The 21,332-nt window shown below is 50.6% G+C and overlaps 1 long non-coding RNA gene across 4 annotated transcripts in view; it reads right to left on the bottom strand.

The window, feature by feature from the left end:
- The window catches only part of LOC137858377 (uncharacterized), a 39,736-nt gene that overhangs the window by 10,935 nt on the left and 7,469 nt on the right, over positions 1-21,332 (bottom strand). The window contains exon 3 of one of the 4 annotated variants that reach the window (XR_011097685.1): positions 10,349-10,877. The exons of 1 other annotated variant lie outside the window; for it this stretch is intronic. This is a non-coding gene — a long non-coding RNA (uncharacterized lncRNA). 2 more of the 4 variants (XR_011097687.1, XR_011097688.1) reach the window with 2 other exon arrangements.

Below are 21,332 nucleotides of genomic sequence, written 5' to 3'. Positions count from 1 at the left end.
AAATGCCATAAAATTCGAGGAAAAACTGTGCAGTAAAGTAATAAAAAAGGGCGGTCGGCCGCGGATTGTTTGCTGAAGCGCTGTCGGAGGGGACGTGGTGTCCCCACTTCCCACAGCACCAAACCCACTGACCCCAGGGGGATTTTTCACACCCTGGCCCTGATCCCCGCATCTGGTGCCCCAGTGTCCCCGGTGCCAGTGGTGGCCGGCTGTCCCAGAGGGTTTCTTCCAGGCAAGAGTCCCACAGCACAGAGGAAGCCCTTTGCAAAATGTCAAAAAAACTGCAAAATGCCTCCCCGCGTTCAGTAGCTGCTAGGCAGTGAGCTTGTTTTTCTATTTAATTTGTTAATTGAAATTAAATTTGTATTACAGCATTTAACTTATTTGAAGACTCCTGGACACTGTAATTTATACCTAATTTGTTGGCAGAAGAGCACACCTTTTGCATTTATTTTTCTTTTTGGCTCACCGTCGTCTCTCCCATAATTGCTGGAACGGTTTCCTTCCACTGCCTAATTTTGTGTCGATGCCGCGGGCACCCTGCGATCCAGCGCTGCCACCCACAGCTGCCAAGCGCTGTGGGCCTGGGCAATGTGTTCAAACAGGAACGGGACAAGTCTCAAAACAGCCGAGGGGGATGGAGATGTGCTGGTGATGCCACACCGGTGGGCACCTCTTGGTTTATGCAGGGGAAAAGGCCCGTGAAATAACTGGGGGGCAGCGGGGGCAGCTGGCACAGGTCTCTCCTGCAGCATCCCAGCATCTGCCAGGCTGCTCCTCTCTGCCCAGAGCACCCGGAGACATCCCAGGACTTTAAATATGAATTATTAGAGTATCAGGAAGGGGGATTTCCTGAGACCTTGGTGACTGCACATCAGGAGCCGATACTGAAATACTCATTGACCTGCCCGGGGGCAGTGCTAACCCCTGGCCGCGGGGGACACCCCGCTACCGCACGCCTGTGGGTAGGACCCTCCCGATTGACCCCAAGTCCAGCTTTCTGCGTGCAGGTTCCCATGGCAACCAGGCTGCAAAGATTAAATATTTAAAAATATGGAAGTGCTGCCGGCGCGCGAGGCGAATGCAAGTGTGGGCTGTGCTTGTGCTGAAGCCCTCGGGGCCGCGCTGTGCCCCACGTGTGCCCGTGTGCCATGCCGGGTGGGGACGGGTCTGCAGGGGGGTCGCAGGGCTTGCAGCCTCCCCTCCCCAGCCCCACCTGACACTTCTCTTTCCCCAGGCTCTTTATTCCCCCTTTTTGCTTCCCACGTCATCCCGAGACACCAACGCAGCCCCAGCCGAGCAGGGAGGTGAGGATTGTCCCAGGCTGGGAGCAGGGGGCTCTGGCTCCAGGGGCTGCATCCAGCACTGCCAAACCCTCCAGAGGCCTTGAACCAGAAAACCAGTAAGGAAATATTTGCAACGGTGCTTCTGCCAGCACTGATGTTCTGCTCCGTGATCCCGCTGGGAAACACATGGCCTTTTCTCTCCCATCAAGCAGGGGTGCTACAGGGCAGGGATTAGGGATTAGAAGTTAGGGATTAGGGCAGGACACCACTCAGTGCCCGGGGCACAGGGCCACGTATCCTGGTTAGTGCTGCCCTGCCAGTGGCAACACCAAAGCAGGCATGTGCAGAGAGGTACAGATGGCCCCTCCAGAAAACAAAGGAAGTTTAATGGGACCAAAACTTCAGCTCCTCTCTCTGGAAAAGAGATATCTCATCTCTGAAATCACTGAGAAGTTACAAAAGTTGAGTTTTTAATGGCACCCACCACACCTATATCCACGTTTAACATTTCAGCCTTGTCCCTAAGGTAAGGAGAAGTGGTGCTCATTAGAACCTTTCTTCTAATTAGCTGCTGCAAACAGATTTTCTTTTATAAATGACTGAATGTAAAGTTATTTGTGTACCTAATTTCTTTTTTATGTTACATTTATTTTTAAGTGTAATTCACTAAGGCTTAACATTTGTAATTCTTGCAGGGGCATTACAACGAACGATGCACATTTATTACAACCCCTTAAATTGCCGCATTTTATTTCCATATGCTTTTAAATTGCTATTGAGCTTGTTTTGTGCTCTTCCCACCGTTAAAGCGTATTTTTTTATTGTACATAAATGGTAAATAATTGATACCTGCCATCTGGCGCTAATCATCCTGCCAGCCCCGTGTCTCCACCCTGTCCCTTTATTCCTTGCTACGTCTCCCCCATCAGCTCTTCCCCTTTCTTCCCCAGCCAGTTTTCTACAGCTCCCGGCTCCCCGGCGGCTTTCGAAGTGATGCCCCTGGGCACACTCGCCTCACCCCCGTGCCCAAGCACCCATCCCAGCCTGTCCCACCACACAGGGGCCAGGAGACCCCCCTGCAGGAGATGCTTGCCCCCAGGCACCATGGGGCTTTGCTGTGCAGCCCCTGTCTCGTTACTTTAAAATTGATGGTATCGTTGCCAGCATTTTCTACTGTGTTAGCAGCAGTGTGTAGAGATCTGCATGAGATATGAACGCCGAACTGCAGAGCTGGCTTTCTTGCAGTGTAGACTGTGCTGGAGGAAAGCAGCCATACATTCTGGTATTTAATGGCAGCAAACCCCAAGTCTTGGTGGCTCCAGAGGGAAGCAGTAAAGCAGAAGCCCTGGTGACAAGATGATGTGACCACTGCCTGCTCTGCCAAGGAACAAAATGAAGTCCCTCTGACTCCCCAGGTTGCTGAAGGGTAGGCTATAAGGGTTACACACACTAAAAAAAGTAAAATGTAAAGTGTCCAATTTCCATATTGACATAGGAAAACCCTGTGTTTGACTGGAGCTAAAGCGTGGCTTGGATGAGCAAAGCAACCTCTTGCTCTTAGCCTGAATTACATCCTTCCAGAAAACAAAACCAAAAAAAAAAATGCCAAACCCTCAGAGGCAAATTCTTGGGATGGAGAATTTCTGTCTAAATGGGTTAAAAGTTGAGCAACGCTGTGAGTGACCAAAAGCAAGATTTTATAATGGGAAATGCCAGGGAAAAACAGTAGCCAGAATTACTACCAGCCTAGTCCATAATAACAGCTTGTGCTGTGCAGAAATGTAACCAGCCATGCTGAGCTAATTGTTGGTAAAGCCCCAGAAGCTGCAATTAGCCCCGGCAGGACTCCATGCGCGGGTGGGACAAGGCAGGCACCTCCTGCTCGGGGGAGCTGGATGTGGCCACGGGTGCAGGATGCTCCAGGGCCCCTCAGGGCACGCAGGCGCTTTGTTGAGCTTGGTGTAAGAGAGATGGTGCTTCAGCCCTCCCCTTCTTTCCCACATTTTCATCAGTCTTGCTTCACCGGGGGACCAAACGGTCAGAAATTAAAGCAGGAGAGGAAGATCTCATGAAGTGTCCTCTCACCGTGCGATGTGTTAGCTACGTCCAGTCCCGGCTTCCCGCTGTCCCTGAGGCTCAGCAGCTTGCTCGCTGCATGGTGCTGCCCAATATCACCACCAGAGGAGTGTGGCAACGTGAATCAGCCCAGAGCGTGCCCCTGCTTCTCCATGTGGGGTCCTGTCCAGGCACTTCTTCCTGGGCTGGTGCAGGCCTCTGAAGCACTTAGCTAAATGGCGGCTGCTTCTTCGGGGGAATTTCTTCAGAGAAAAAATCCTGTACCGGAGCCAGGCACCACCAACGTGTGATTGATAGCAAGTGGTGGGGTCTGCAGGCAGCAGCAGGGGGGGAGAAACGCTCTTTCACTCCCACACGTTTTTGGCACAAGCACTGGCAGCTCTTTCGAAGCTTTTCCTGAAAGCTGGCTGTCTTGAGGGATTAAAAAATAATGCTGCGTCAACAGATGTGCCTGCACTGAGCAGGTGAAGCAGCAGTGAGAGCTGCAAGGAGCTGGGGCAGAGCAGAAATTAAACGCTGCTGCCACCCAGTCATCCCTGGGCACGTAGAAGGGAAGGGAAGGGCTGTTGTGAGCTCGCTCGGGGTCCTTTCCTCTGGGTTTTCCTGCCAGAGATGATTTCTTTTTCCTTTTCCCATTCTGGAGGTTAATTGGATAAAGAAGAGCTGAGAGCAGAAAAACACCCACTCCAAAACCAAGAGGGTTTCTGTGCTCTGGGCAGCCTTCCCCATCCCTGCTTGTCCTTGTCCCCATGCCTGCCCACCCACCCGCCCCTGCAGCCCCCACATCCCAGTGGGACACGGGGATCAGTGGCACCAGCACCAAGCCCAGCCGCTCGGCCGGGGTGGCCTCTGCCTGCCCCGCACTTCCCCGTGCTGCCGTGCCTGTGTCTGATGGGCTCGTTAGCGGTGACTGACATTTCGGGGGTTTTCAGGGCACTTCGGGGGAAGCGCAGAGAGTGGGAAGAGGAATATGTTGACAACTTTTTCACATAAGCCTTTCCAGCCCCCTCATTTTTCAGTCAGCTGTGGAACGAGTCCAAATATCTGGGATTTTAATGAAATTAAAAGCAGTCGGACCCAAAACCCTTTGAAAAATGCCAGAAAATCCTCAAACGGCCGTTTCCCTCCCATCCTGCCCCCTAACTACATGGGACGGGTAGCTGAGAGCACCCGGGGGTGGCATGGTGTGGTTGTCCCGTCCTCGCCCCGATCCCCATGCATGTGTGTGGGGTTTGGGGTGAGCATCTGCCCGTCCTCTGCAGCCGGCTGCCAGGTCCTGCGGGAAGGGCGTTGAGTCCAAAGGGACTCATGAAGACTTGCCACAGGGAAATAAAGCTCTTTGTATTAATAAATAGCTAAAAATGGTAAGCCACAGGGAACAATGTCAGGACAAAGGCCCAAGAGGAACTGTTCTCTCCTCAGAGCCGTGAGGCCCAGACGCTCCCGCCCGCAGCGCGTACCTGCCCCTGCGCTCCGGGCTCCTGTGGGCTTTAGGGCACGGGCAGACTGACAGCTAGCTCGCCTGGACCTGCACAAAGGACACCTCCAGCAACAGCTATTTATCTGTTTTAGCTTGATTGATCTGAGGAAAGCCATTTACGTGAGGCACGCTATGGAGGTGCAGCCGAAGGCAGTTGCTGCTGGGTATGGGTACAGCAGCGCTCACACGTGCGACCTCCACCTCCGCTCCTCAAAGCCTCTCGGCCTTTGCACTGGTTTAAGCGTCGCTGCTGGTGGCAGCTCCGGCATTATCTGATGCACGATGCGAACCGGTGCGCAGTAAATACCTAACGAGCACGCTGGATTTGCCTTGGAAACGGCAACCAAAATTACCTGCGTGGCTGGGAGTCATTCTTACATTGTCACTGCCGCGGCTGCTCACGCTGCGCAGAGCCGGCACGTCCCCGCTTCCGAGAGGCATTCTTATTTCATGCTAACGCTGCAAAGGTGCAATCCAGACACAGCTGGAGCTCTGCCTCGTACGAGATATTCAAATCTCAGCCTGCGAATACATACGGCCTGTATTTTCCCTGGGCGTCCTGCTTAGCCTTTAGGCTTCCTGGGCTTTGAATTGACTCTGCCTCGAGAGTGGGAGTTTTAAGAGAGAAATAGCAGGCTGAAAGCAAAAGAGCAGGCTGCGCCGGCTAACCATTTGATTTCAGGAGAATGTGGGGAGTACCGAGGGGAGAAGGCAAAGCCTCTGCTTTGTGAGCTGAGCAGCAGCAGCAGCACGCGCTTAACATGGATCCCGATACCTACCACCCTCAATTTAAGATTATTAATGTTCCTTAGCCTAAACGAGAATGGATGGGAGGATTTTCCCCCAGCACGGATTAGTCAGTCAGGAGAAAACCAAAATTCAGCAGAAATCCTCTTAGCCGTTTCTATTGGGGTGAGATTTTCACATCTGAATCTCAGCTGCCAATTTGCATGGATAATCTCAGATTAGTTTTAGTCTGTGGTTTATTTTTTTGTTTTGCTGCTTTTCCCCCTTCCTAAGTAAGCACACTTTTGCAGTCACAAAGGCGAGGAACAGCTCTTTTGGAGAACGGCTGCGACATCTAAATAACAATGATAGCAAAGTCCATCTAAACATGAGCAGCTCGGTGCTTCTGCCCCCCCTCCATCACTATGCATTATTCATAACAGGACCAAATGTGTCCGCTCCCTGTGCAATTACCGGGAGAACATGCTCAAAGACATGTGCAAGTGCCTCGTAGTGAAACGAGCTGTGCAAGCACTGATTCTTTGCAAGGCACTGCTACAAAACCTGCAGGTTGGACCCTGAGGCTGAGCTGACTTGACCCCCCCAGCAGCTCTTGTTACGCATCCATCGCTGTGCGAGAGCGTGGTCGTTGCTTTGTGTGCATATAATATATGGTTGTTGAGTACATGCTGGTGGAAAAATGTGGTTTGCATCGATTAGCCTTTCTCATAGAAATGCCTGGGGCTGAATGACAGGGCATCGGCAAGGTGTTTGAGACTCCGGTGTGTCACTCAAAGCCAGGTGTCACCGAGGTTTCCTGCACTGCCACCACAGCTGCCCTGTCCCGGTCCTCCCCAGCACAGGAGCCTTGAGGAAGATCATCTGCTCTTCTGATTGCCGCCTTCATCCTTCCTGATCCTTCCTTCCATGTAGGCTGCCCTAAACTGCAAGGATCCTTGGACTAAATCCGTTCTGCATTTATGTACATGCACACTGCTCGGACACAGACCCCACCGAGGGGGCAGCAGACAGGTTTATCATGATGCGGAGCATGAGGGCTTTTGTGAAGCTGATAAATGCAGATGCTGGAACTTCTCTGGGTGGTGGAGTGATGCTCGCAGGTCCCACCAAGAAAGGGACTGAAATGAGAAGGAACAACAAAGCCCTTGTCGTGCCTCCTGCGCTGGGCATTGGTGTGTTTTAGGCAGCCACTTGGATCAGGAAATGGCTCTGTAATTTGGTGAACGTTGGCAAAATATGCACCCTTGTTTTTTAAGCAACCCCACTTCCTGCGTTGCTTTGGGTGGCAAGGCATCTCTTCCAGTTATCCTTGGCTGGGAGGACTGACACTAGCAAAGATCTGGTGTGGTTTCTGTGCAGATCCTTAATGTAGACATGCTGCAGCACTGCAAAGGGAATTGACTTCAATGCAAATTAAGGAGGGCCTTAAGTGCTTTGTTGAACAGCAGCCGAGCTCTTTGGTAATGAACAACAGCGACAAAAGAAATAAAGAAACAAGACATGATAGTCTAATGTGGCTGCAGTAGGATAACTGTTGTGATGTGTGCCGGGGTGCAAGATGACACATGAACACCATCCATCGCTGCGCGTTGCTGCAGTCTTTCACCAGAGGCTAGCTGAAAAACCTTGGAAGACTTGGCAATTAAACACCTCTAATTGAAACAGAACAATGGCAGGTTTAAACACACGGGTTTAAAAGCACATTTTTTAAATCATACAGAAATGATGCCGTGTGTGCTACGCCTCAAGAGCGGATTGCGTAGAGGTGGAAGGAATCGTTTCTGCACAGCAGTGCGGCTGCACGTAGGGGCAGCAAACACGTGCTGCTTCAGTGGACACCATCGTGCTGGAAAGAGAGGGGGATGAAATTCTGCACTGGGAGATGCTGGAGGTGCTGGCAGCAGTGCTGGTGTCCCCTGTGACAGGCACCCAGCTCTGTGCTGGCCAGGAGCCGACGGCAAATAGAGGATGTAATTTATTAATATACTTCCATAATTCCTTTCATTTATGAGAGCCCCAAGACACGCTGCAGCAGATAATCCTCCTGATCAGCTGAATCAAAGCTTTGCAAGCAAAGACTGCACACTGCGTCGGGAGCAGCGCAACACAAAATCAATGTGGTGGACGAGCGCTTGCTACATCAAGCGTCCGAGGGTGCTGCTGCTTCAGAGCCCTGGTCCTCGTCCAATTTCCAGGCAGGTGACAACCAAAGATCAGCTGTGTTGCTGGTTTTTGTTGCTAATTAACTGCTGGCCCTGGGCCGGATGACACTGGAGGTGTAAAAGCAGCAGCCCGAGCCCTGGGGAGACCCCACATAGCCACAGACCTGTGGGGGTCCCACCAGCACCCTGGGTCTCCCCCTCTCACCTCACGTGGCAACAGTGATGCTCCGTGGTGGGGAAAAGTTTTGGGGTAAGAGGCTGCACCCACTGCCAAGGCTGCAGCTTCCTGACAGAGGCTGTTGGATTGGAAACGTCCTGGTTGTGCTCTCAGCAAAAAAAAGGCCACTGGAGGACTTTTTTTTAACCTGCCAAGTAAAAGCCTTATAGCTAATATTAATAGGTTTTGTCTGATGAAAACATTGCTTTCATCAGGCAGGGAAGGGCTTCCACCTCTCCCCACATTAAACATTTGAGGAGATGTTTTAATTTTTTTAAGCTGTCATTGATTTTTTGGAAGCAAAACCGGACATGATCAAGCAGAAAAAATCCATTTCGTTGTAAACCAATTTTCATTTGGGAAAACATTTCACCAGCCAGTTCTCGGTTTGGCCTCCTAGCACGCTCCCTGCACCACTCTTCCACGGGGCAAAGCCTTGCTGGAGACTGACAAACACACCAAAGGAGTGAAGTTGCTTTAACAGAAACAGGAACTTTTATATTCCTTCCCAGACAGTGTCGTCCTGCTGCTTTCCTTTGTGCACCACCGCAGGTCGACCCGAAGCACTGCTGCAGCAGGGAGCTGTTGGTGGAAACCCACGTGCAGCCGGCCGGGGACCAGCAGCAGCAAGGAATGGGGAGCGATGCCCCGAGCCCCTTCCCTCCCCATCAGCTCCCCCTTTTTTTTAGCCAGCCCTATTTACGAGCCAGTCCAGGGCCGGCTCGTTCCTGCCACCAACCCAGCACTTCTGCCTGCATCCTTGGATGTGTTTTGCCATAGTCTCTGCTTTGTACCACCTCGAGGAAAACGGTGAAAAGGTGAGGAGCAACGAAACCGGCTCCCGCATTGTTCGCTTCCAAAGGAGATAGCGAAGCTGCTGCTCCAGTCCGCAGGGGCACCATCTGCCATGAGTCAGCAAGCAGCCAGATTTACTGCCGATTGATTAAATTAGCATTTGTTACAAGCCAGGGACGGGAGGAAGGGGGGAGAAATCCTCTTCACGGCTCTTGAATTATTTATGCCCTGGAAGCCTCTGCTCCGTGCTCGGGGCAGGCACAGGCTGCAAGGTCCCCCGCATGGGGACAGGCTGGGACCTCGCGGTGCCCCGTGTCCCCTGACTGAGTTCAGCCTTCGGGGTGGCTCGGTGGCTGTGGGTCTATCACATCCCATGGGAGCTGCGCCACTCCAGAGGGCATTTTGCTCCAATTATTTTGGCAACGGGCTCTGCTTTCCCCAGCATGGCCCGATGGATGGAAGGGAAGCGCCGCTATATTTTTAATGCCCTGCACCCACCAGGCCTTTAGTTAATTTCGTGAGAGCGACTGCAGGTTCCTGCAATGAGGGGAAGGCAGCGCTGGCTTTGCTCTGCTCTGCTGGCAGGAAGCCAGGCGTGGGGAAAACAAAGCCGAATTCCCACCAATTTGATGTGAGATTTTTTTTCCTAGGCACTGATGATTAATCTGGATCGAATCGGCCGGGTGCCCTGCGATTTCGGAGCAGCCAGCCTCCGCGTGCAGTGCCTGAGACACGAGGCGCCGAACCCAGGATGCGGTGGGTCCTCCTACAGGGGCTGCTGGGCTTGGCTTCTGCGTGGCAGAGAGGATGAGAAAAGGCGGCGATGTCGAGAAACGTGCCGTGAGGGCAAGCTGCTGAGCGGGCGTGATGCGCTGCACGAGAAAATCTATGCAAATCTGGGTGCACAAACCGCCCCGGGAGCAAGGAGCGGACCGCAGGTCTTTTGTTCTCGTTGCTTGTGCCTGATTTAAGAGCAAGCCAGACCTGACACAAGACAATAGCGCTGACCACAATGTCCATTTATTTGCAGAGTTGGCAGCTGGCCTGAGTAAGAAATAAGGAAACGCTTCCCTTTTTCTTCTATAGACCAATATCCTACACGAAAACACCATCAGGATGCATTTCCTTTTTGCTGGCTGACCATGTGCGTGTCCCACAGCCCCTCACAGGGGTGAGAAGAGAGCAGAGCGCTGCTGTTTCGGGGCAGGAGACGGCCAGCAGGCCTGTCCCAGAGAACAAATTTAGGTATTTAAACTCCTTGTTACAGCCAGCCATCAGATATTCACAGCAAGAGATAAACGAGGAGAGGAGGGGCAATCTGACTGCACGAGGGCTGAAAAGGGAAATAACTTTTTACAGCCAGCCAATTAAGTTATAAATCTGGTTGCATACAGGATTTATTTAATTTGCTCTCTGGAAGTAAGCGAGGGGGAGGCTGCGGCTGTGAGCAAGGCAGGGAGGCGTGCAGCTGGCCAGGCTCTGGGAAGCAGCACCGGCAGCCCATGGGAGCAGAGCCCGGTGCTACAGGCACCTGGGGAGCCGATGGGGCACATGGGGTGACCACAGCAGTCCCTCTGGCCTCAGGTTTGCAACGGAATGGCTTCATATTTTGCAGGGAAAATGCAAATTTCATGTCCTTGGGGCATATGAAAACATTGGCCTGGCTGAGGCAAAATCCTGGTGCAGAAGGAGGCTCTGTGAGAGCCAAGCCTGGCTGCCTGCAGGGCAGCTCCTGCCCAGGGCTGTGTGGCGATGGGGCACAGGAGCAGACTGTGCAGCTTCCAGCTGCTGCCAGCGGCTCTGGGCACCAGCAGACACGAGGATGGTTCCCCTGTGTCACCCCTGGTGCCCCTCGTCATCCCTTCATGTCAAGGACATGGCTTTTTCCCTGCAAAGGTCACGGCGCATCTCCTCGATGCGGTACATCCGCAATGATGAACGGGTGCCCGGAGCCCTTTCCCAGCCTGTCCATCCGAATTCCAGGATAACACCATATTGTCAAGCTCCTGCTTTTCGGAGTCACGAGCTGGAGGCACGCCAAGGTGAGCGCAGCTGCTGATGAAGTTTCCAGTCATATTCTATTTTAATGTTGAGATCCTCCATTTGTTCGGTTCCTAAAGGTGACCCACAAAGGAAAGTAAAATTTGGGGTCATGCCCAGTGTTCACTTCCCTGTGCTGAATAAAAAGACCTGGAAGTACGTATATTGATAAAGCTACTTTTGTGCATTATAAATTTGGATCCTTGCTTAACTCAAGACCTTAGGGTGGCAAAACAACTCATAAATGGTTCAGTTACAAAAATAATAACCATGAGCCGAGTGACAGAGAGGTGACCAGAGCAGGCTGTTTACTATCTGGTGCTCCTCTTTGTTTTGCTATTAACATCCACGTAACTTCCACGACCAAGTGACATTTTGGATAAAAAGCCTTTGTGAAAGTACCAGCGTCCCTCCCCCTGCACAGCCTTCACTTCCCTGATACGTTTTCCATGGCCTCACCCTCCATCTGCTTCAGCAAAACACACTGACTATCACTTCCATGAGCTAAAACAGCAAACGGGAAAAGCCTTTAATATTTTCTTGCCATGTCCCCACCCTTTCCAGCCCTTGCTGCTGGCCGTCAAGCACTTGCATCTGTGTTGGCCGTGATGGGAGTCCCACTGTACAGGGAGGATGAAAGCAGGGCAGGGGCTGAGGATGCCACTTCAATCCCGCTGGTGCTGAGGCACACCACGACAAAATCCTGTGATGAAGCCTTTCCTAGTCCTTTGCTGCCTAATTCATGCCAAATCCCATCTCTGCTTCTTAAATACAGAACATATACAGCAGTCAGGTGCTGCTCAGGGAGGAGAAGAAAAGAGCGAAGGGCCTGGTTGGTGACCATGAGAGAGGGCAGGAGGTGCAGTTACTGCAGGTTTGCTGAACCCACATCTCAAGGCAGAGAGGTCCTGGGAAGGCAGAGGGAGGGCAACACCTACATTAATAGGTGCTGGGGCAAACATGGATGCTCCAGACCTTTGTTTGCATTTCGTTGTCTCCCAGCTCTTTGCCTCTCACCCTCTGCCATCCTAGGGCTGCTCTCTGAACCCACCAAAGGTGCTTCTTTGGTCTTAACACTAATTTTAGCAAAGGTTCTTCCTTACACTGGGGATTTCGCTAGCGTCCCTGTCAAAGCTGCCTTTGAAAGCTTTGCCACTCATGCTCACTAATAATTCATTGCTTGGCTTCCTACTGCTCTCCTGACTCTACCAGTCTCCCTCCTGATTCACTCATCTTCTTCCTCACGCAGGTTTGGGAGCAGGAACCAGTTAACACTTGATTTCTTCCCCTGAAGGCCGTATCTGGGAGGCATCAGGGGATCAGAAGGAGCCCAAGTCCCAGAGCCAGGCGCAGCCCTCCCAGATGTCTCACTTGGCTGCCTTTGTGCCTCAGGACACCCGGCCCCTCTCCCCGCACCCACCCCCAGGGGCTGCTTTCCCTGCTGATAATCCATTATCTGCATTTAATGCCTCGCTGACGTCCTTCCCTTTGTCTGGTGGCGAAACCCTGACCAGATGTGAGGCTTCTTCTCTTACTAATGGCAAATCCTTTTGCAATAGCTGGTTGGAAAATGAGGAAACTGTTTTCATGAAGTGAAAATTGAAACACTGGAGACATTTTCCTTCTGCAGGCCTCACAAAGGAGCAGTTTTTGTTTGATGTTATTTCTACTTTTCTACTTTTTTTTTTTCCCAGAAAAAAAATCTGTAGAACCATGGCTGAGAAGATGGGTTTGTATTGTCAGTGCTCTCGCTGCTAAACACCTCCCCTGCTGGCCTGGTGTAGCTCCTATTTCTATCAAGTTACATTTTGCCTCTGAAAAAAAAAAAAAAAAAAAAAAAAAAAAAAACAAGCAATGGAAGGTGTCCTACCTGGACAGCACGGGTCTGCAGGATGCCCCAGGCCTTTCCTAGGCAGCCTGGGGACCAGGACAAAAGCCTGCCCTGGGGAAGGAGAGGACAGGTAATGCAACGAGCCCCTGCCCTGCTGAGGTGCTGCTGGAGGCTTTGGTCTGGCAGTTGTGCCTTGTGTGCTGGGACCTACCTACATCACCTTTCTTGAGGAGACAGGTGGTAAAAAAAGATCCTGAGCCACAGGAGCGCTGCCAGCAAGGCTGGGAAAGAGCTGTCCTCCTCACCAAATGCTTGCTCCCGTCACTGCAGATGTGCCTATCTATGTTTTTCCTTCAGAAGCATCATTCATTTCTGCAGCTAGTCAGAAAGTCTGAAAAATGCCAGCCTGAAACGTGTCATCTCCTGTTCGATGAACTGTCACTGAACCCAGAAAAAAAGAAAAAAAGATCTGCAAGGACATGCCCGGATTCCTGGTGGGCCTGCCCAGAGCCAGGGTTGGAGGAGCCTCCCAGATTTATTCACAACGTTCTTCCAGTTCAGGGGAAATGCAGATACTTTTTAAGTTTCGGATTAATTCAGGAGGATTTTTTGTTTTTTGTTTCTGGGTACAGTGACATACCCTGTGAACTGGAAAGCCTGTGCACTGGCAAAGGTTTGTGTAAGGGCCGTGGAAGTTCTTGTGTCCTGTCACTTGGGATAAAGAAGTTGATAAACTTATCCGATACCCAAAATATTCCAAACAATGGACAGAAAATGCCAAATGCAGACACACGAGGCAGTGTGAGCAGAAGCCAAACTGCGTTGCCTGAGGCATTTAATGGGAGTTGGTACAGCAAACACTTTGCCAGTTATTTCTCCTTGCTGCCTGTTAGCACAGCAATGCCTGCCATACTGCGATCAAGCAACCTGGGGCCTGCAGCAAGTTTCCTTTGCTGCCATCCACGCAGTTGTTTCTCTTGAAATTCCTGCGTCTTCACCACGACATTTTGTGTTTTCCAGTCCAACAACACAAAGCACCTCAGCTGCATCAGTGGGATGCTCATCACAGCCTCTGGTGGCACCGGGATCCCATCCTCAGCTGCTGGACGAGGCAGGGCACAAGGTGTGGGCAGCTGCCCTTTTCAGCAGCCTGCCACTCGCTGCCTCACTCAGCACGTGCCCTTCCCTCTGCTGTGCACGATGCAAGGGGTTTCTTGTTCCGGGGAGAAACCCTGTTATTTCCACAGAGAAAAAGCCCAGGGGACCACGCTGTGTGCTCCGGGAAGGTGCCCTCTGCTCCTGCCTTCAGTGCCCACTTCTGAGTGGCCCTGCAAAAAGCCCCAGGTGCTGAGGGCTGAAATCCTTTCCATGTCTGAAGCTGAGCCCAGCAATGGGATGGGGGTGTCTGACTGTGCCTGGCCTCTCCCCACCAGCAGGGCTTCATTTATTCATGGGCTGGAACCCACCAGGCGAGCAGGGGACGGATCCAGCACGGCTGGCCAGCCACGGGGAAGGACAGCATCGTCACCACGCCGGGGGAAACGCTCAGCCCACTTATCCTTCCACGCACACCTACAATTTTCCCTTTCAATCTCGCTCCAATCCGGCTGCTCCCACATGAGTTACTAATATAGGGCACGCAACGGGGCTTCTCCCCGCCCGGCCTATCCTCATCTATTTGACTAATTAGCTCGGTTTCGCTGGGGGGGATGCGGGAAGATGGGATGAAAGGGGAGGGGGGGATCCTGTCCGAAATCCGCCTTTCTGTTCCCTAACTCCAGGCTGGTCCCAGCTCTAATGCAGTACCCAATGCTCTGCAAAAATGAGGGGCACGCTGGCCCCTTCCCTCCTGCCCTGCCAAAACACCTGCCCATGGCAGCAGCAGGTGTTTGAGCAATATTGCCCCTGCCCTGGGGAAATCATAGTTCCCAGCCGGCCGGCGAGGCACAGCAGAGCAAACAGCAGAGGTTTCAGGTTTGTTTTCCTCCCGCCCCCTCCTGCAGCCTGTCCCTGGGGCACGTCAGACAAGGGGTTTTGGGGTGCATCATCCCCTGGGGGCACCCCCCAGCACCAAAAATATCCACAGCCGGACCTGTGCCACGTGAGCAGCTTTATGAGTCCTTCGGCGGGGAACGAGTGGTTAATTACCATGTGCCACTGCTGTTAACCTCTGCAAATAAGTCTAATTATCGCAGATTAATGAACAGAGCACAGGCACATCCGACAAGCCGTCACTGAGGGTCTTGCACGGCCACATTTCATTATCTGGCTGCGCACTGCCACCCCCACGCTGTGCTTGAGCCAGTCCCTGCAAAATTCGGCCTGGCTGCCCCCAGGCTGCTGCACCCATGGAGGAGCCCCCGGCCTTAGCAGTGCACGGTGCTGCTGCCAGCAGTGCTGCTTTGTGCTGTCCCTTGCTGAGAAATGGGAGGAATTCAGCATGATCAAGTTTTGAATAACAGGTCTGTATTTCCTGCCTTTCGGCGCGGGTTATCCATCTCCTCTTCTGGATCTAATGGAAAGGGAGATGCCACTTCTGCCTGGAGCCATCCGGCCACACCGAGCAACCGGATTCAATATGTGTGATTGCAAATACCTGGCTGAAAAATGGGATACACACAGACAAAAGCAGAGGGATGCCAGCACTTCAGCAGCACTGCCAAGGCAGAAGGGGAACTCCTTTTTGCAGGCTGAAGACCTAGATGGGTGCAGGCATGGTCCTACAAGGACACTCACACATCAAGGCCATCTCCTCCCACAGTTTTATCAGGAGCCCTCTGATATTTGGGTTGTGCTTTCCCTAGAGACCCTGGCTCCTGCAGGCCAAGAATCATCTGAGAGTCTCCCATTTCCTCTGGGAAAGAAAAAACAAAAAGCTAAAGCATGAAGTTAACTCTCGTGGTTGCTGGTAAAAGCTCAAGTGAGTCTCACAGACTAAGAAAGCAGACAAAGGAAAAGGAGAACACACTTCCTGGTATTTAAAAACACACACAAAAAAACACAATCTTAAGAAAGCCCCGTGACGAGGAAGGCTGGAGTCCTGACACTCATATGCTGGGGGCCAGTGCAGCAGCGCCCCAGCATTGCTTGATAGAGCAGAGCTGCAGGATCGGGCCCAAAGAGGCAGAAACATCAGCTGCTGGGGGTGGTATGGGATGTAGTCTCCAAGAGAGCAGCATTAATAAATTACAAGATTTTACGACCATGTCAGGAAAGCTTACGCTTCCAGGATCAAAATAAATAATCAAACAGGGTGTTTTTTTGGGGCTATTCTGGCTTATTTTCAGCAGCTGCTGAAGGATTGAAGCTTTGTTATGGTTGCTTACCCAGCAATCAAAAGAATCCTTTCAGATTTGAACCAATTATCCCACACTCACCTCGACAAGCACCACCACCACATGAGACTGCTGTACCAAGGCTCCTGTGCCAGCAAATCGATGGAGCCTCTTCTTGTTACCCAGCCTGAATTAAAAAACTTTCTACCCCGTATCCCATGCTCTGAAGTCAGGAGGGATTTGCCTGCAGAGAAAGGAAATCTGCGCCTGGGGACGCGCTGCCATTGCAACTGGTGCCTTATGGCCCTGCAGAATTGCTCCGGCAGCCTCAGCTGTGCTGGATTGAATGCTTCCCATCAGCTCCCTCGTGGAGATTTCGCTGCTGAACAGCACAAAAACGTCCCTGGCCGCGCTTTGCGCTCCGACACGCTGCCGCATGGAAGAAACCGGCAGATGCAGAGGAAGCTGAATGGGCAAATGAATGTTAAAATAATTGGAGCCACCATTTCCGACTTGATGAATATGTTGCTCAAATTACAGTTCTGCCTTGCAAACAAAACAAAACAAAAACCCCAGTGAATGTGACATTAATTTAATAATAGCGAAAGTTGTAAATAATGTAACACTCATGTAAACGGTTGCTCATGCAAGATCTCTTGAGAGGAGCGTAAGGGACGCTGTAGTTTTGGGGATGGGATGACACATGTTCTGCAAAATGCGGTGTTTTATTCTTCGTCCCCCAGGAGCTGAGCAGAGGCGCCGATGGCAGTCCCCAGCCCTGCCCCGAGCCCTGGGGACCCACCTCGTGCCGCAGCACCACCAGGCCAGGGGTCACATCAGGGTTGGGGGGAGCTTTGCTGCACCTATCCTATGAATAAACAGGGCATGCCTTTCCTCCCGCTGAGATCAGCGCGACCATTCCCAGAAGCCTTGTGTACAAAGCCCTCAATCCCCCATTTCTCTCCTCCTCTTCCACGCTGCACACAATTAAGGTAAAACCCTGCGACTTTGTGTTTCCCAATATAGCAAGCATGCTTTACTTGTCTAATATACAACACACTTAATGCACCAAACGCTGTTTCCAATTCACAACAATTACGGCGGAATTGCCTTGCTCTATTTACTTAAGGAAGCGATCCGTTGGCTTACAGCACGCTCTGCCCCATGCATTGACGAACCTGCATGCGGAGCAATTTACTGCCAGGAAGCCCCCTTCCTTCTGCACACAGCTGTGGGACAGTGGGGAAGGCCAGCACTCGGACGAGCCATCCAAGCCTCTCGGTGACAGCCACTACGGGTACAGGACGATGCTACAGACAGCAGCAAAGCCCATGGTGGCAGCAGCCTCCGCTAGGTCATGTCCTGCGTGGGCAAGCTCCTCTCTGGGGTCTGACCTTCCCCTTCCTTTTCCTTTCCCTTTCCCTTTTTTCAGCTGTGCTGCAGGTTAAAGGCCATTTGTTTGGAAAGCTGCACGTCTTTCCAGGGCCATCTCCCACCTCATGGGCATCCCCCACAACCCCCTCCCTCTGCTTCGGCATCTATTCAAACACTTCTCCTCTCCTTCACCCTCCACCATGAGGTGGAATTAAATTCACAGAAAAACACGAAATGCCATCCAGGGCTAAGCTCATAATTGCCATCAAACACAGAGAAAAACAGAACAGAGACATTCGATCCGATTCTTTGTCCCTTCCATTTTTATTTTTTTTTTAAAGTTGCCCTTTTTTTTTCCTTTCTTCTTTTTTTTTTTTTCTTTCTTTTTAAACGCCTCTAACAGCCTATTACCAGCATCTACAACTTCCTTTCACCAAGGACCTCTGGGTTTTTCCCTGCCTGCTTCCTCTGCTTTATTTATTGACATATTCAATAATTCAGAGAAATCTTATTTTAAATGCACAGGGCAGAACTCGCCCCCAGGTTTAAAAAACAAATCCTGTCACGTTTGGCAAACAGCTACACACAGAAGGCAGACATCAAACATCTACACCCAAATATGCAAATTCAAAGAATCAATAGATACGGCATATTCTTTATGTTCATTTTTCATCGGGAAATAAAGGCTGGCGCACAACATCGGCATAACACTGCTGAATCGATGTCCTTGCGGTAAGGAGTATCCTACAAAGCGTGCCCCGTGAATAAGCTTTCCTCCCTCGGCGAAGGTCAGCCTGCTGCCACGGGGACTGCTCCTACGCAACCAAAAATGCTCCACGGAGAACTGATCAGCAGGACTGGGCTCTAACCTAACGTGACTTCCTCCTCCTCCTCCTCCCAGGCATCATTTCCGTGCTGGCTGAGGAAAGCCCTGAGGCACAGGGCACTGAGCACAACTCCCAGCCCACCAAAGGGTGCCCTGCACCAAGACTTTGCTGGGCTGGGGCACGCGGGGCCAAATCCTGCGGATGGACGCCTGGCACTCACTCGCCCTCCGATCCATATTGATCCTCTGCAGTAAATTTTTCTGCTCCTCTATGCTATCTGGAAGGTTACCGCTCCCTTTTCGCCGCCTGGAGTGTATTTATTTTTCACCTCTCCCGTGCCCAGCACATCACACAGCCTCACAGTTGACCAGCTCCCTCCAGCCATCACCTGCCATGTAATTGCCATGCTTTGTTTATAGATAATCGAGAAAGAAATGTAAACGCGCCGAGATGATTAAGATATACACAGCTGGTGTCACCAGAAACCGGGAAAAATGAGTATCAAGGATGTATGAGAGTAGCCTGTGCTGCTTCACAGTGACTCATCTAGGAGCGTTACCCTCCGCACGATGCCAAAGGCAAAGAGGCTGCGTTGCAAAACCGCTGGTTTGTGCCTCTGGGATTTTTTCATACATTATCATTTTCATCTCACTGCTGTCAGTTCTACAATAAATGTGTACATCAATACAGTAGTGGCAAGCAGGAGTCTGTTTTGAAGAGACGTTGGCATTGTCTTATAAATGTCAGCAGCTGAACAGCACAGGGCTCCGTCACCTGCTACCGCTTCTAGCGCTTCCCTTTTATTAAAAATACATATTGACAATAAAAGCTCCGGCTACAAAAAAGCCCCTCCCCTCAGCAGAAAGACCTTGCTTGGCTCATCTTGGAAAATCTTTAAAACGTGCCCTGAGAAGTGACCTTACACATCTCCCCACCTCCTGTGTGCACCACTGAAGTACGCTTTTAAAACCCGGCTGTAAAAAGGGAGGCTCTTGCAACCATTTGGATAGCAGGGCTCCTCGGAGACTCTGTAGAGCAAATGTTGGAGCTTTCCCAACCGCTGCATGTTGTCCAACCCACCCTGTGCCCATCCTGCAAGGCTGGAGCTGCAGCAGTGCTGTGAGGGCAGGAGCAGGACCAGAGCTGCTCGGCAGGGCTTTCACTTCCCTACCTGGGCACAGGCAGCAAAGGGGCATCAGAGGCCAGGAGCTGGGCATGTCTGGAGGGGATTTATCACACCTGGCTCAAGCGCTGCAGATGGCACTGGTGTAGTTTTGCTATGACAGCAGTTTAAATGATTTTTTTCTTTTGGGCATTTTTTTTTAAACTGAAAATTATTTTTCAAAGTGGGAAACCCTTTCATTTCAAAGCAGTACAGAAGAGAGAATTAAATTTCAAAAGCACCCTATGAAACAAAGGAGCTTTATTTTTACAGCCACTGCCTACAACCTCAGTATTTCAGTTTGGCTCTTTTTTATTTTTTCTTTTACCAAGCACCCTGGGGAAAGAGTGCTAGTGATATTTTAGGAGAAATGCTCCCCATATGCAGCACGCAGCGTGCTCAGACTCACTGCTATCTCAGGTGCACAGCAGAGATGCTGTTAAGCAGACAGCAGTTGTGTCTTCAGCTTACACCCGTTTACAGCTCTGTACCAGGGAACAGAGAGCTGCAAGTCCCGACTCCTTTGCAGAAACTCCAAAGAAAACACTTTGCTCAGAAAGACAGAAATGTAAACACCACCACATAAATGCCAATCACCACAAATCTGAAACATCGGCCATTTCTAAACTATCTGACTGGAAGTCAAATTGTTTTATGGTTAGAGGAGTGTTTAATACACTATGAACAGTTTAAAGTTAGCATTTCGTATTCAGAGTGATTAATGGCACCATATTGTATTTCAATTACTATGAGATACTTCCCCGTAATAAACGATGGCAATAATATTCACATTAAGTCAATAAAAAGCATCTTCAAAGCGTGATGTATAAGTGCCATTATCGCAGTGTAATTTGGAAGCATCACACAACAAGTTAGCAGCACCGATAGCTGAGTCCCGGCACCCAGAGGTAGGCGCTGGTCCTGATGCTCAGGGAGTTCAGCCCAGCGGTCATTTCTCCCTTCCCAACCACTGGACCTCACATCCACGTGCCTTCAGCATCTCATGAGAGAAGTGCCAGGCCGAGGTATTGCCTTCTCGCTTGGAAAGCGACAGCAAGATGCCAGCACTTCTGGGTACAGCTTCATAATCACCAGACTGGGAGCTGATGAGCTGGGGATGGCAAACACAAACACCTTCAAGTCGCTTCGGCCAGCACGAGCTGCACAACAGGTCACACTCAGCCCTTCATCCTATCTTCTTCCACATGAAACCTCATTAACTGGAAAGGGAAATTATTGCTGCCCAGATTGTTTTAACCTGCTTGCTTGCTTTTTAATTGCTAGCACTGATTTAACTCAAGTGCCCAAGAGCACACTGACTGGCAACAGAGCTGCTATCCACAGCCTCGCACCCCAGAACATAGCTGCATTCCCCATTAGAAAGTGAAAAATTAAAAAAAAAAAAATATATATATATATTTTGTTTGGATTCATAAACAAGAAAATATTTAATTTTAACAAACAGTGAATTGTTTTGTCTCGGCATCTGAATTTCATTTCACTAAAATAAAAAGACACTTGATTTAGATGTCAAAACAACAGTATACATCAAGATTAGGTATGGTATTAAATATCATCTAAAGATAATGATAAATTAATAGCTTATGAACAGTATATTTCTAGTTAGTAGAAAATGGAATAAAATGAGCAGGTGGAAGTAAAACATTTTTACATCACAAAAATGACAATTTTGTCTCTATCAAAACACGACATTTTGACATTAATGAAACAAAACAGAAAAGCCCCAATGATTCACTTTGACTTTCCTGTTGAAAATTATGTTCAAATTGACACATTCTCATGAAACGCTTCAATTTCAAAAAAAAATTTAAAAAAAGCTGCATGTTCTGATGAAAACTCACTTCTGCTGGAAACCTTTGCAGCCAGTTCTGCTGAGGGGCTGGGAGAGAAGGTCTCTATGGTCACACGTTGGCACCTCTGCCCCTCTGGTGAGGGGTTCAGACCCCCTGCCCAAGAGCACACGTTCCCTCTGCTCAGGACAGTCCTGTTCCTGAGGTGAAAAGCAAGCAGTTTGCCCCCTCACTCCACAAAAACCAAGG

This window comes from Anas acuta, chromosome 6 (genome assembly GCF_963932015.1).
Source record: "Anas acuta chromosome 6, bAnaAcu1.1, whole genome shotgun sequence".
NCBI lineage: Eukaryota > Metazoa > Chordata > Aves > Anseriformes > Anatidae > Anas > Anas acuta.
Note: the sequence above shows the minus strand (reverse complement) of the source record. Positions and strands in the feature narration are given on the sequence as shown.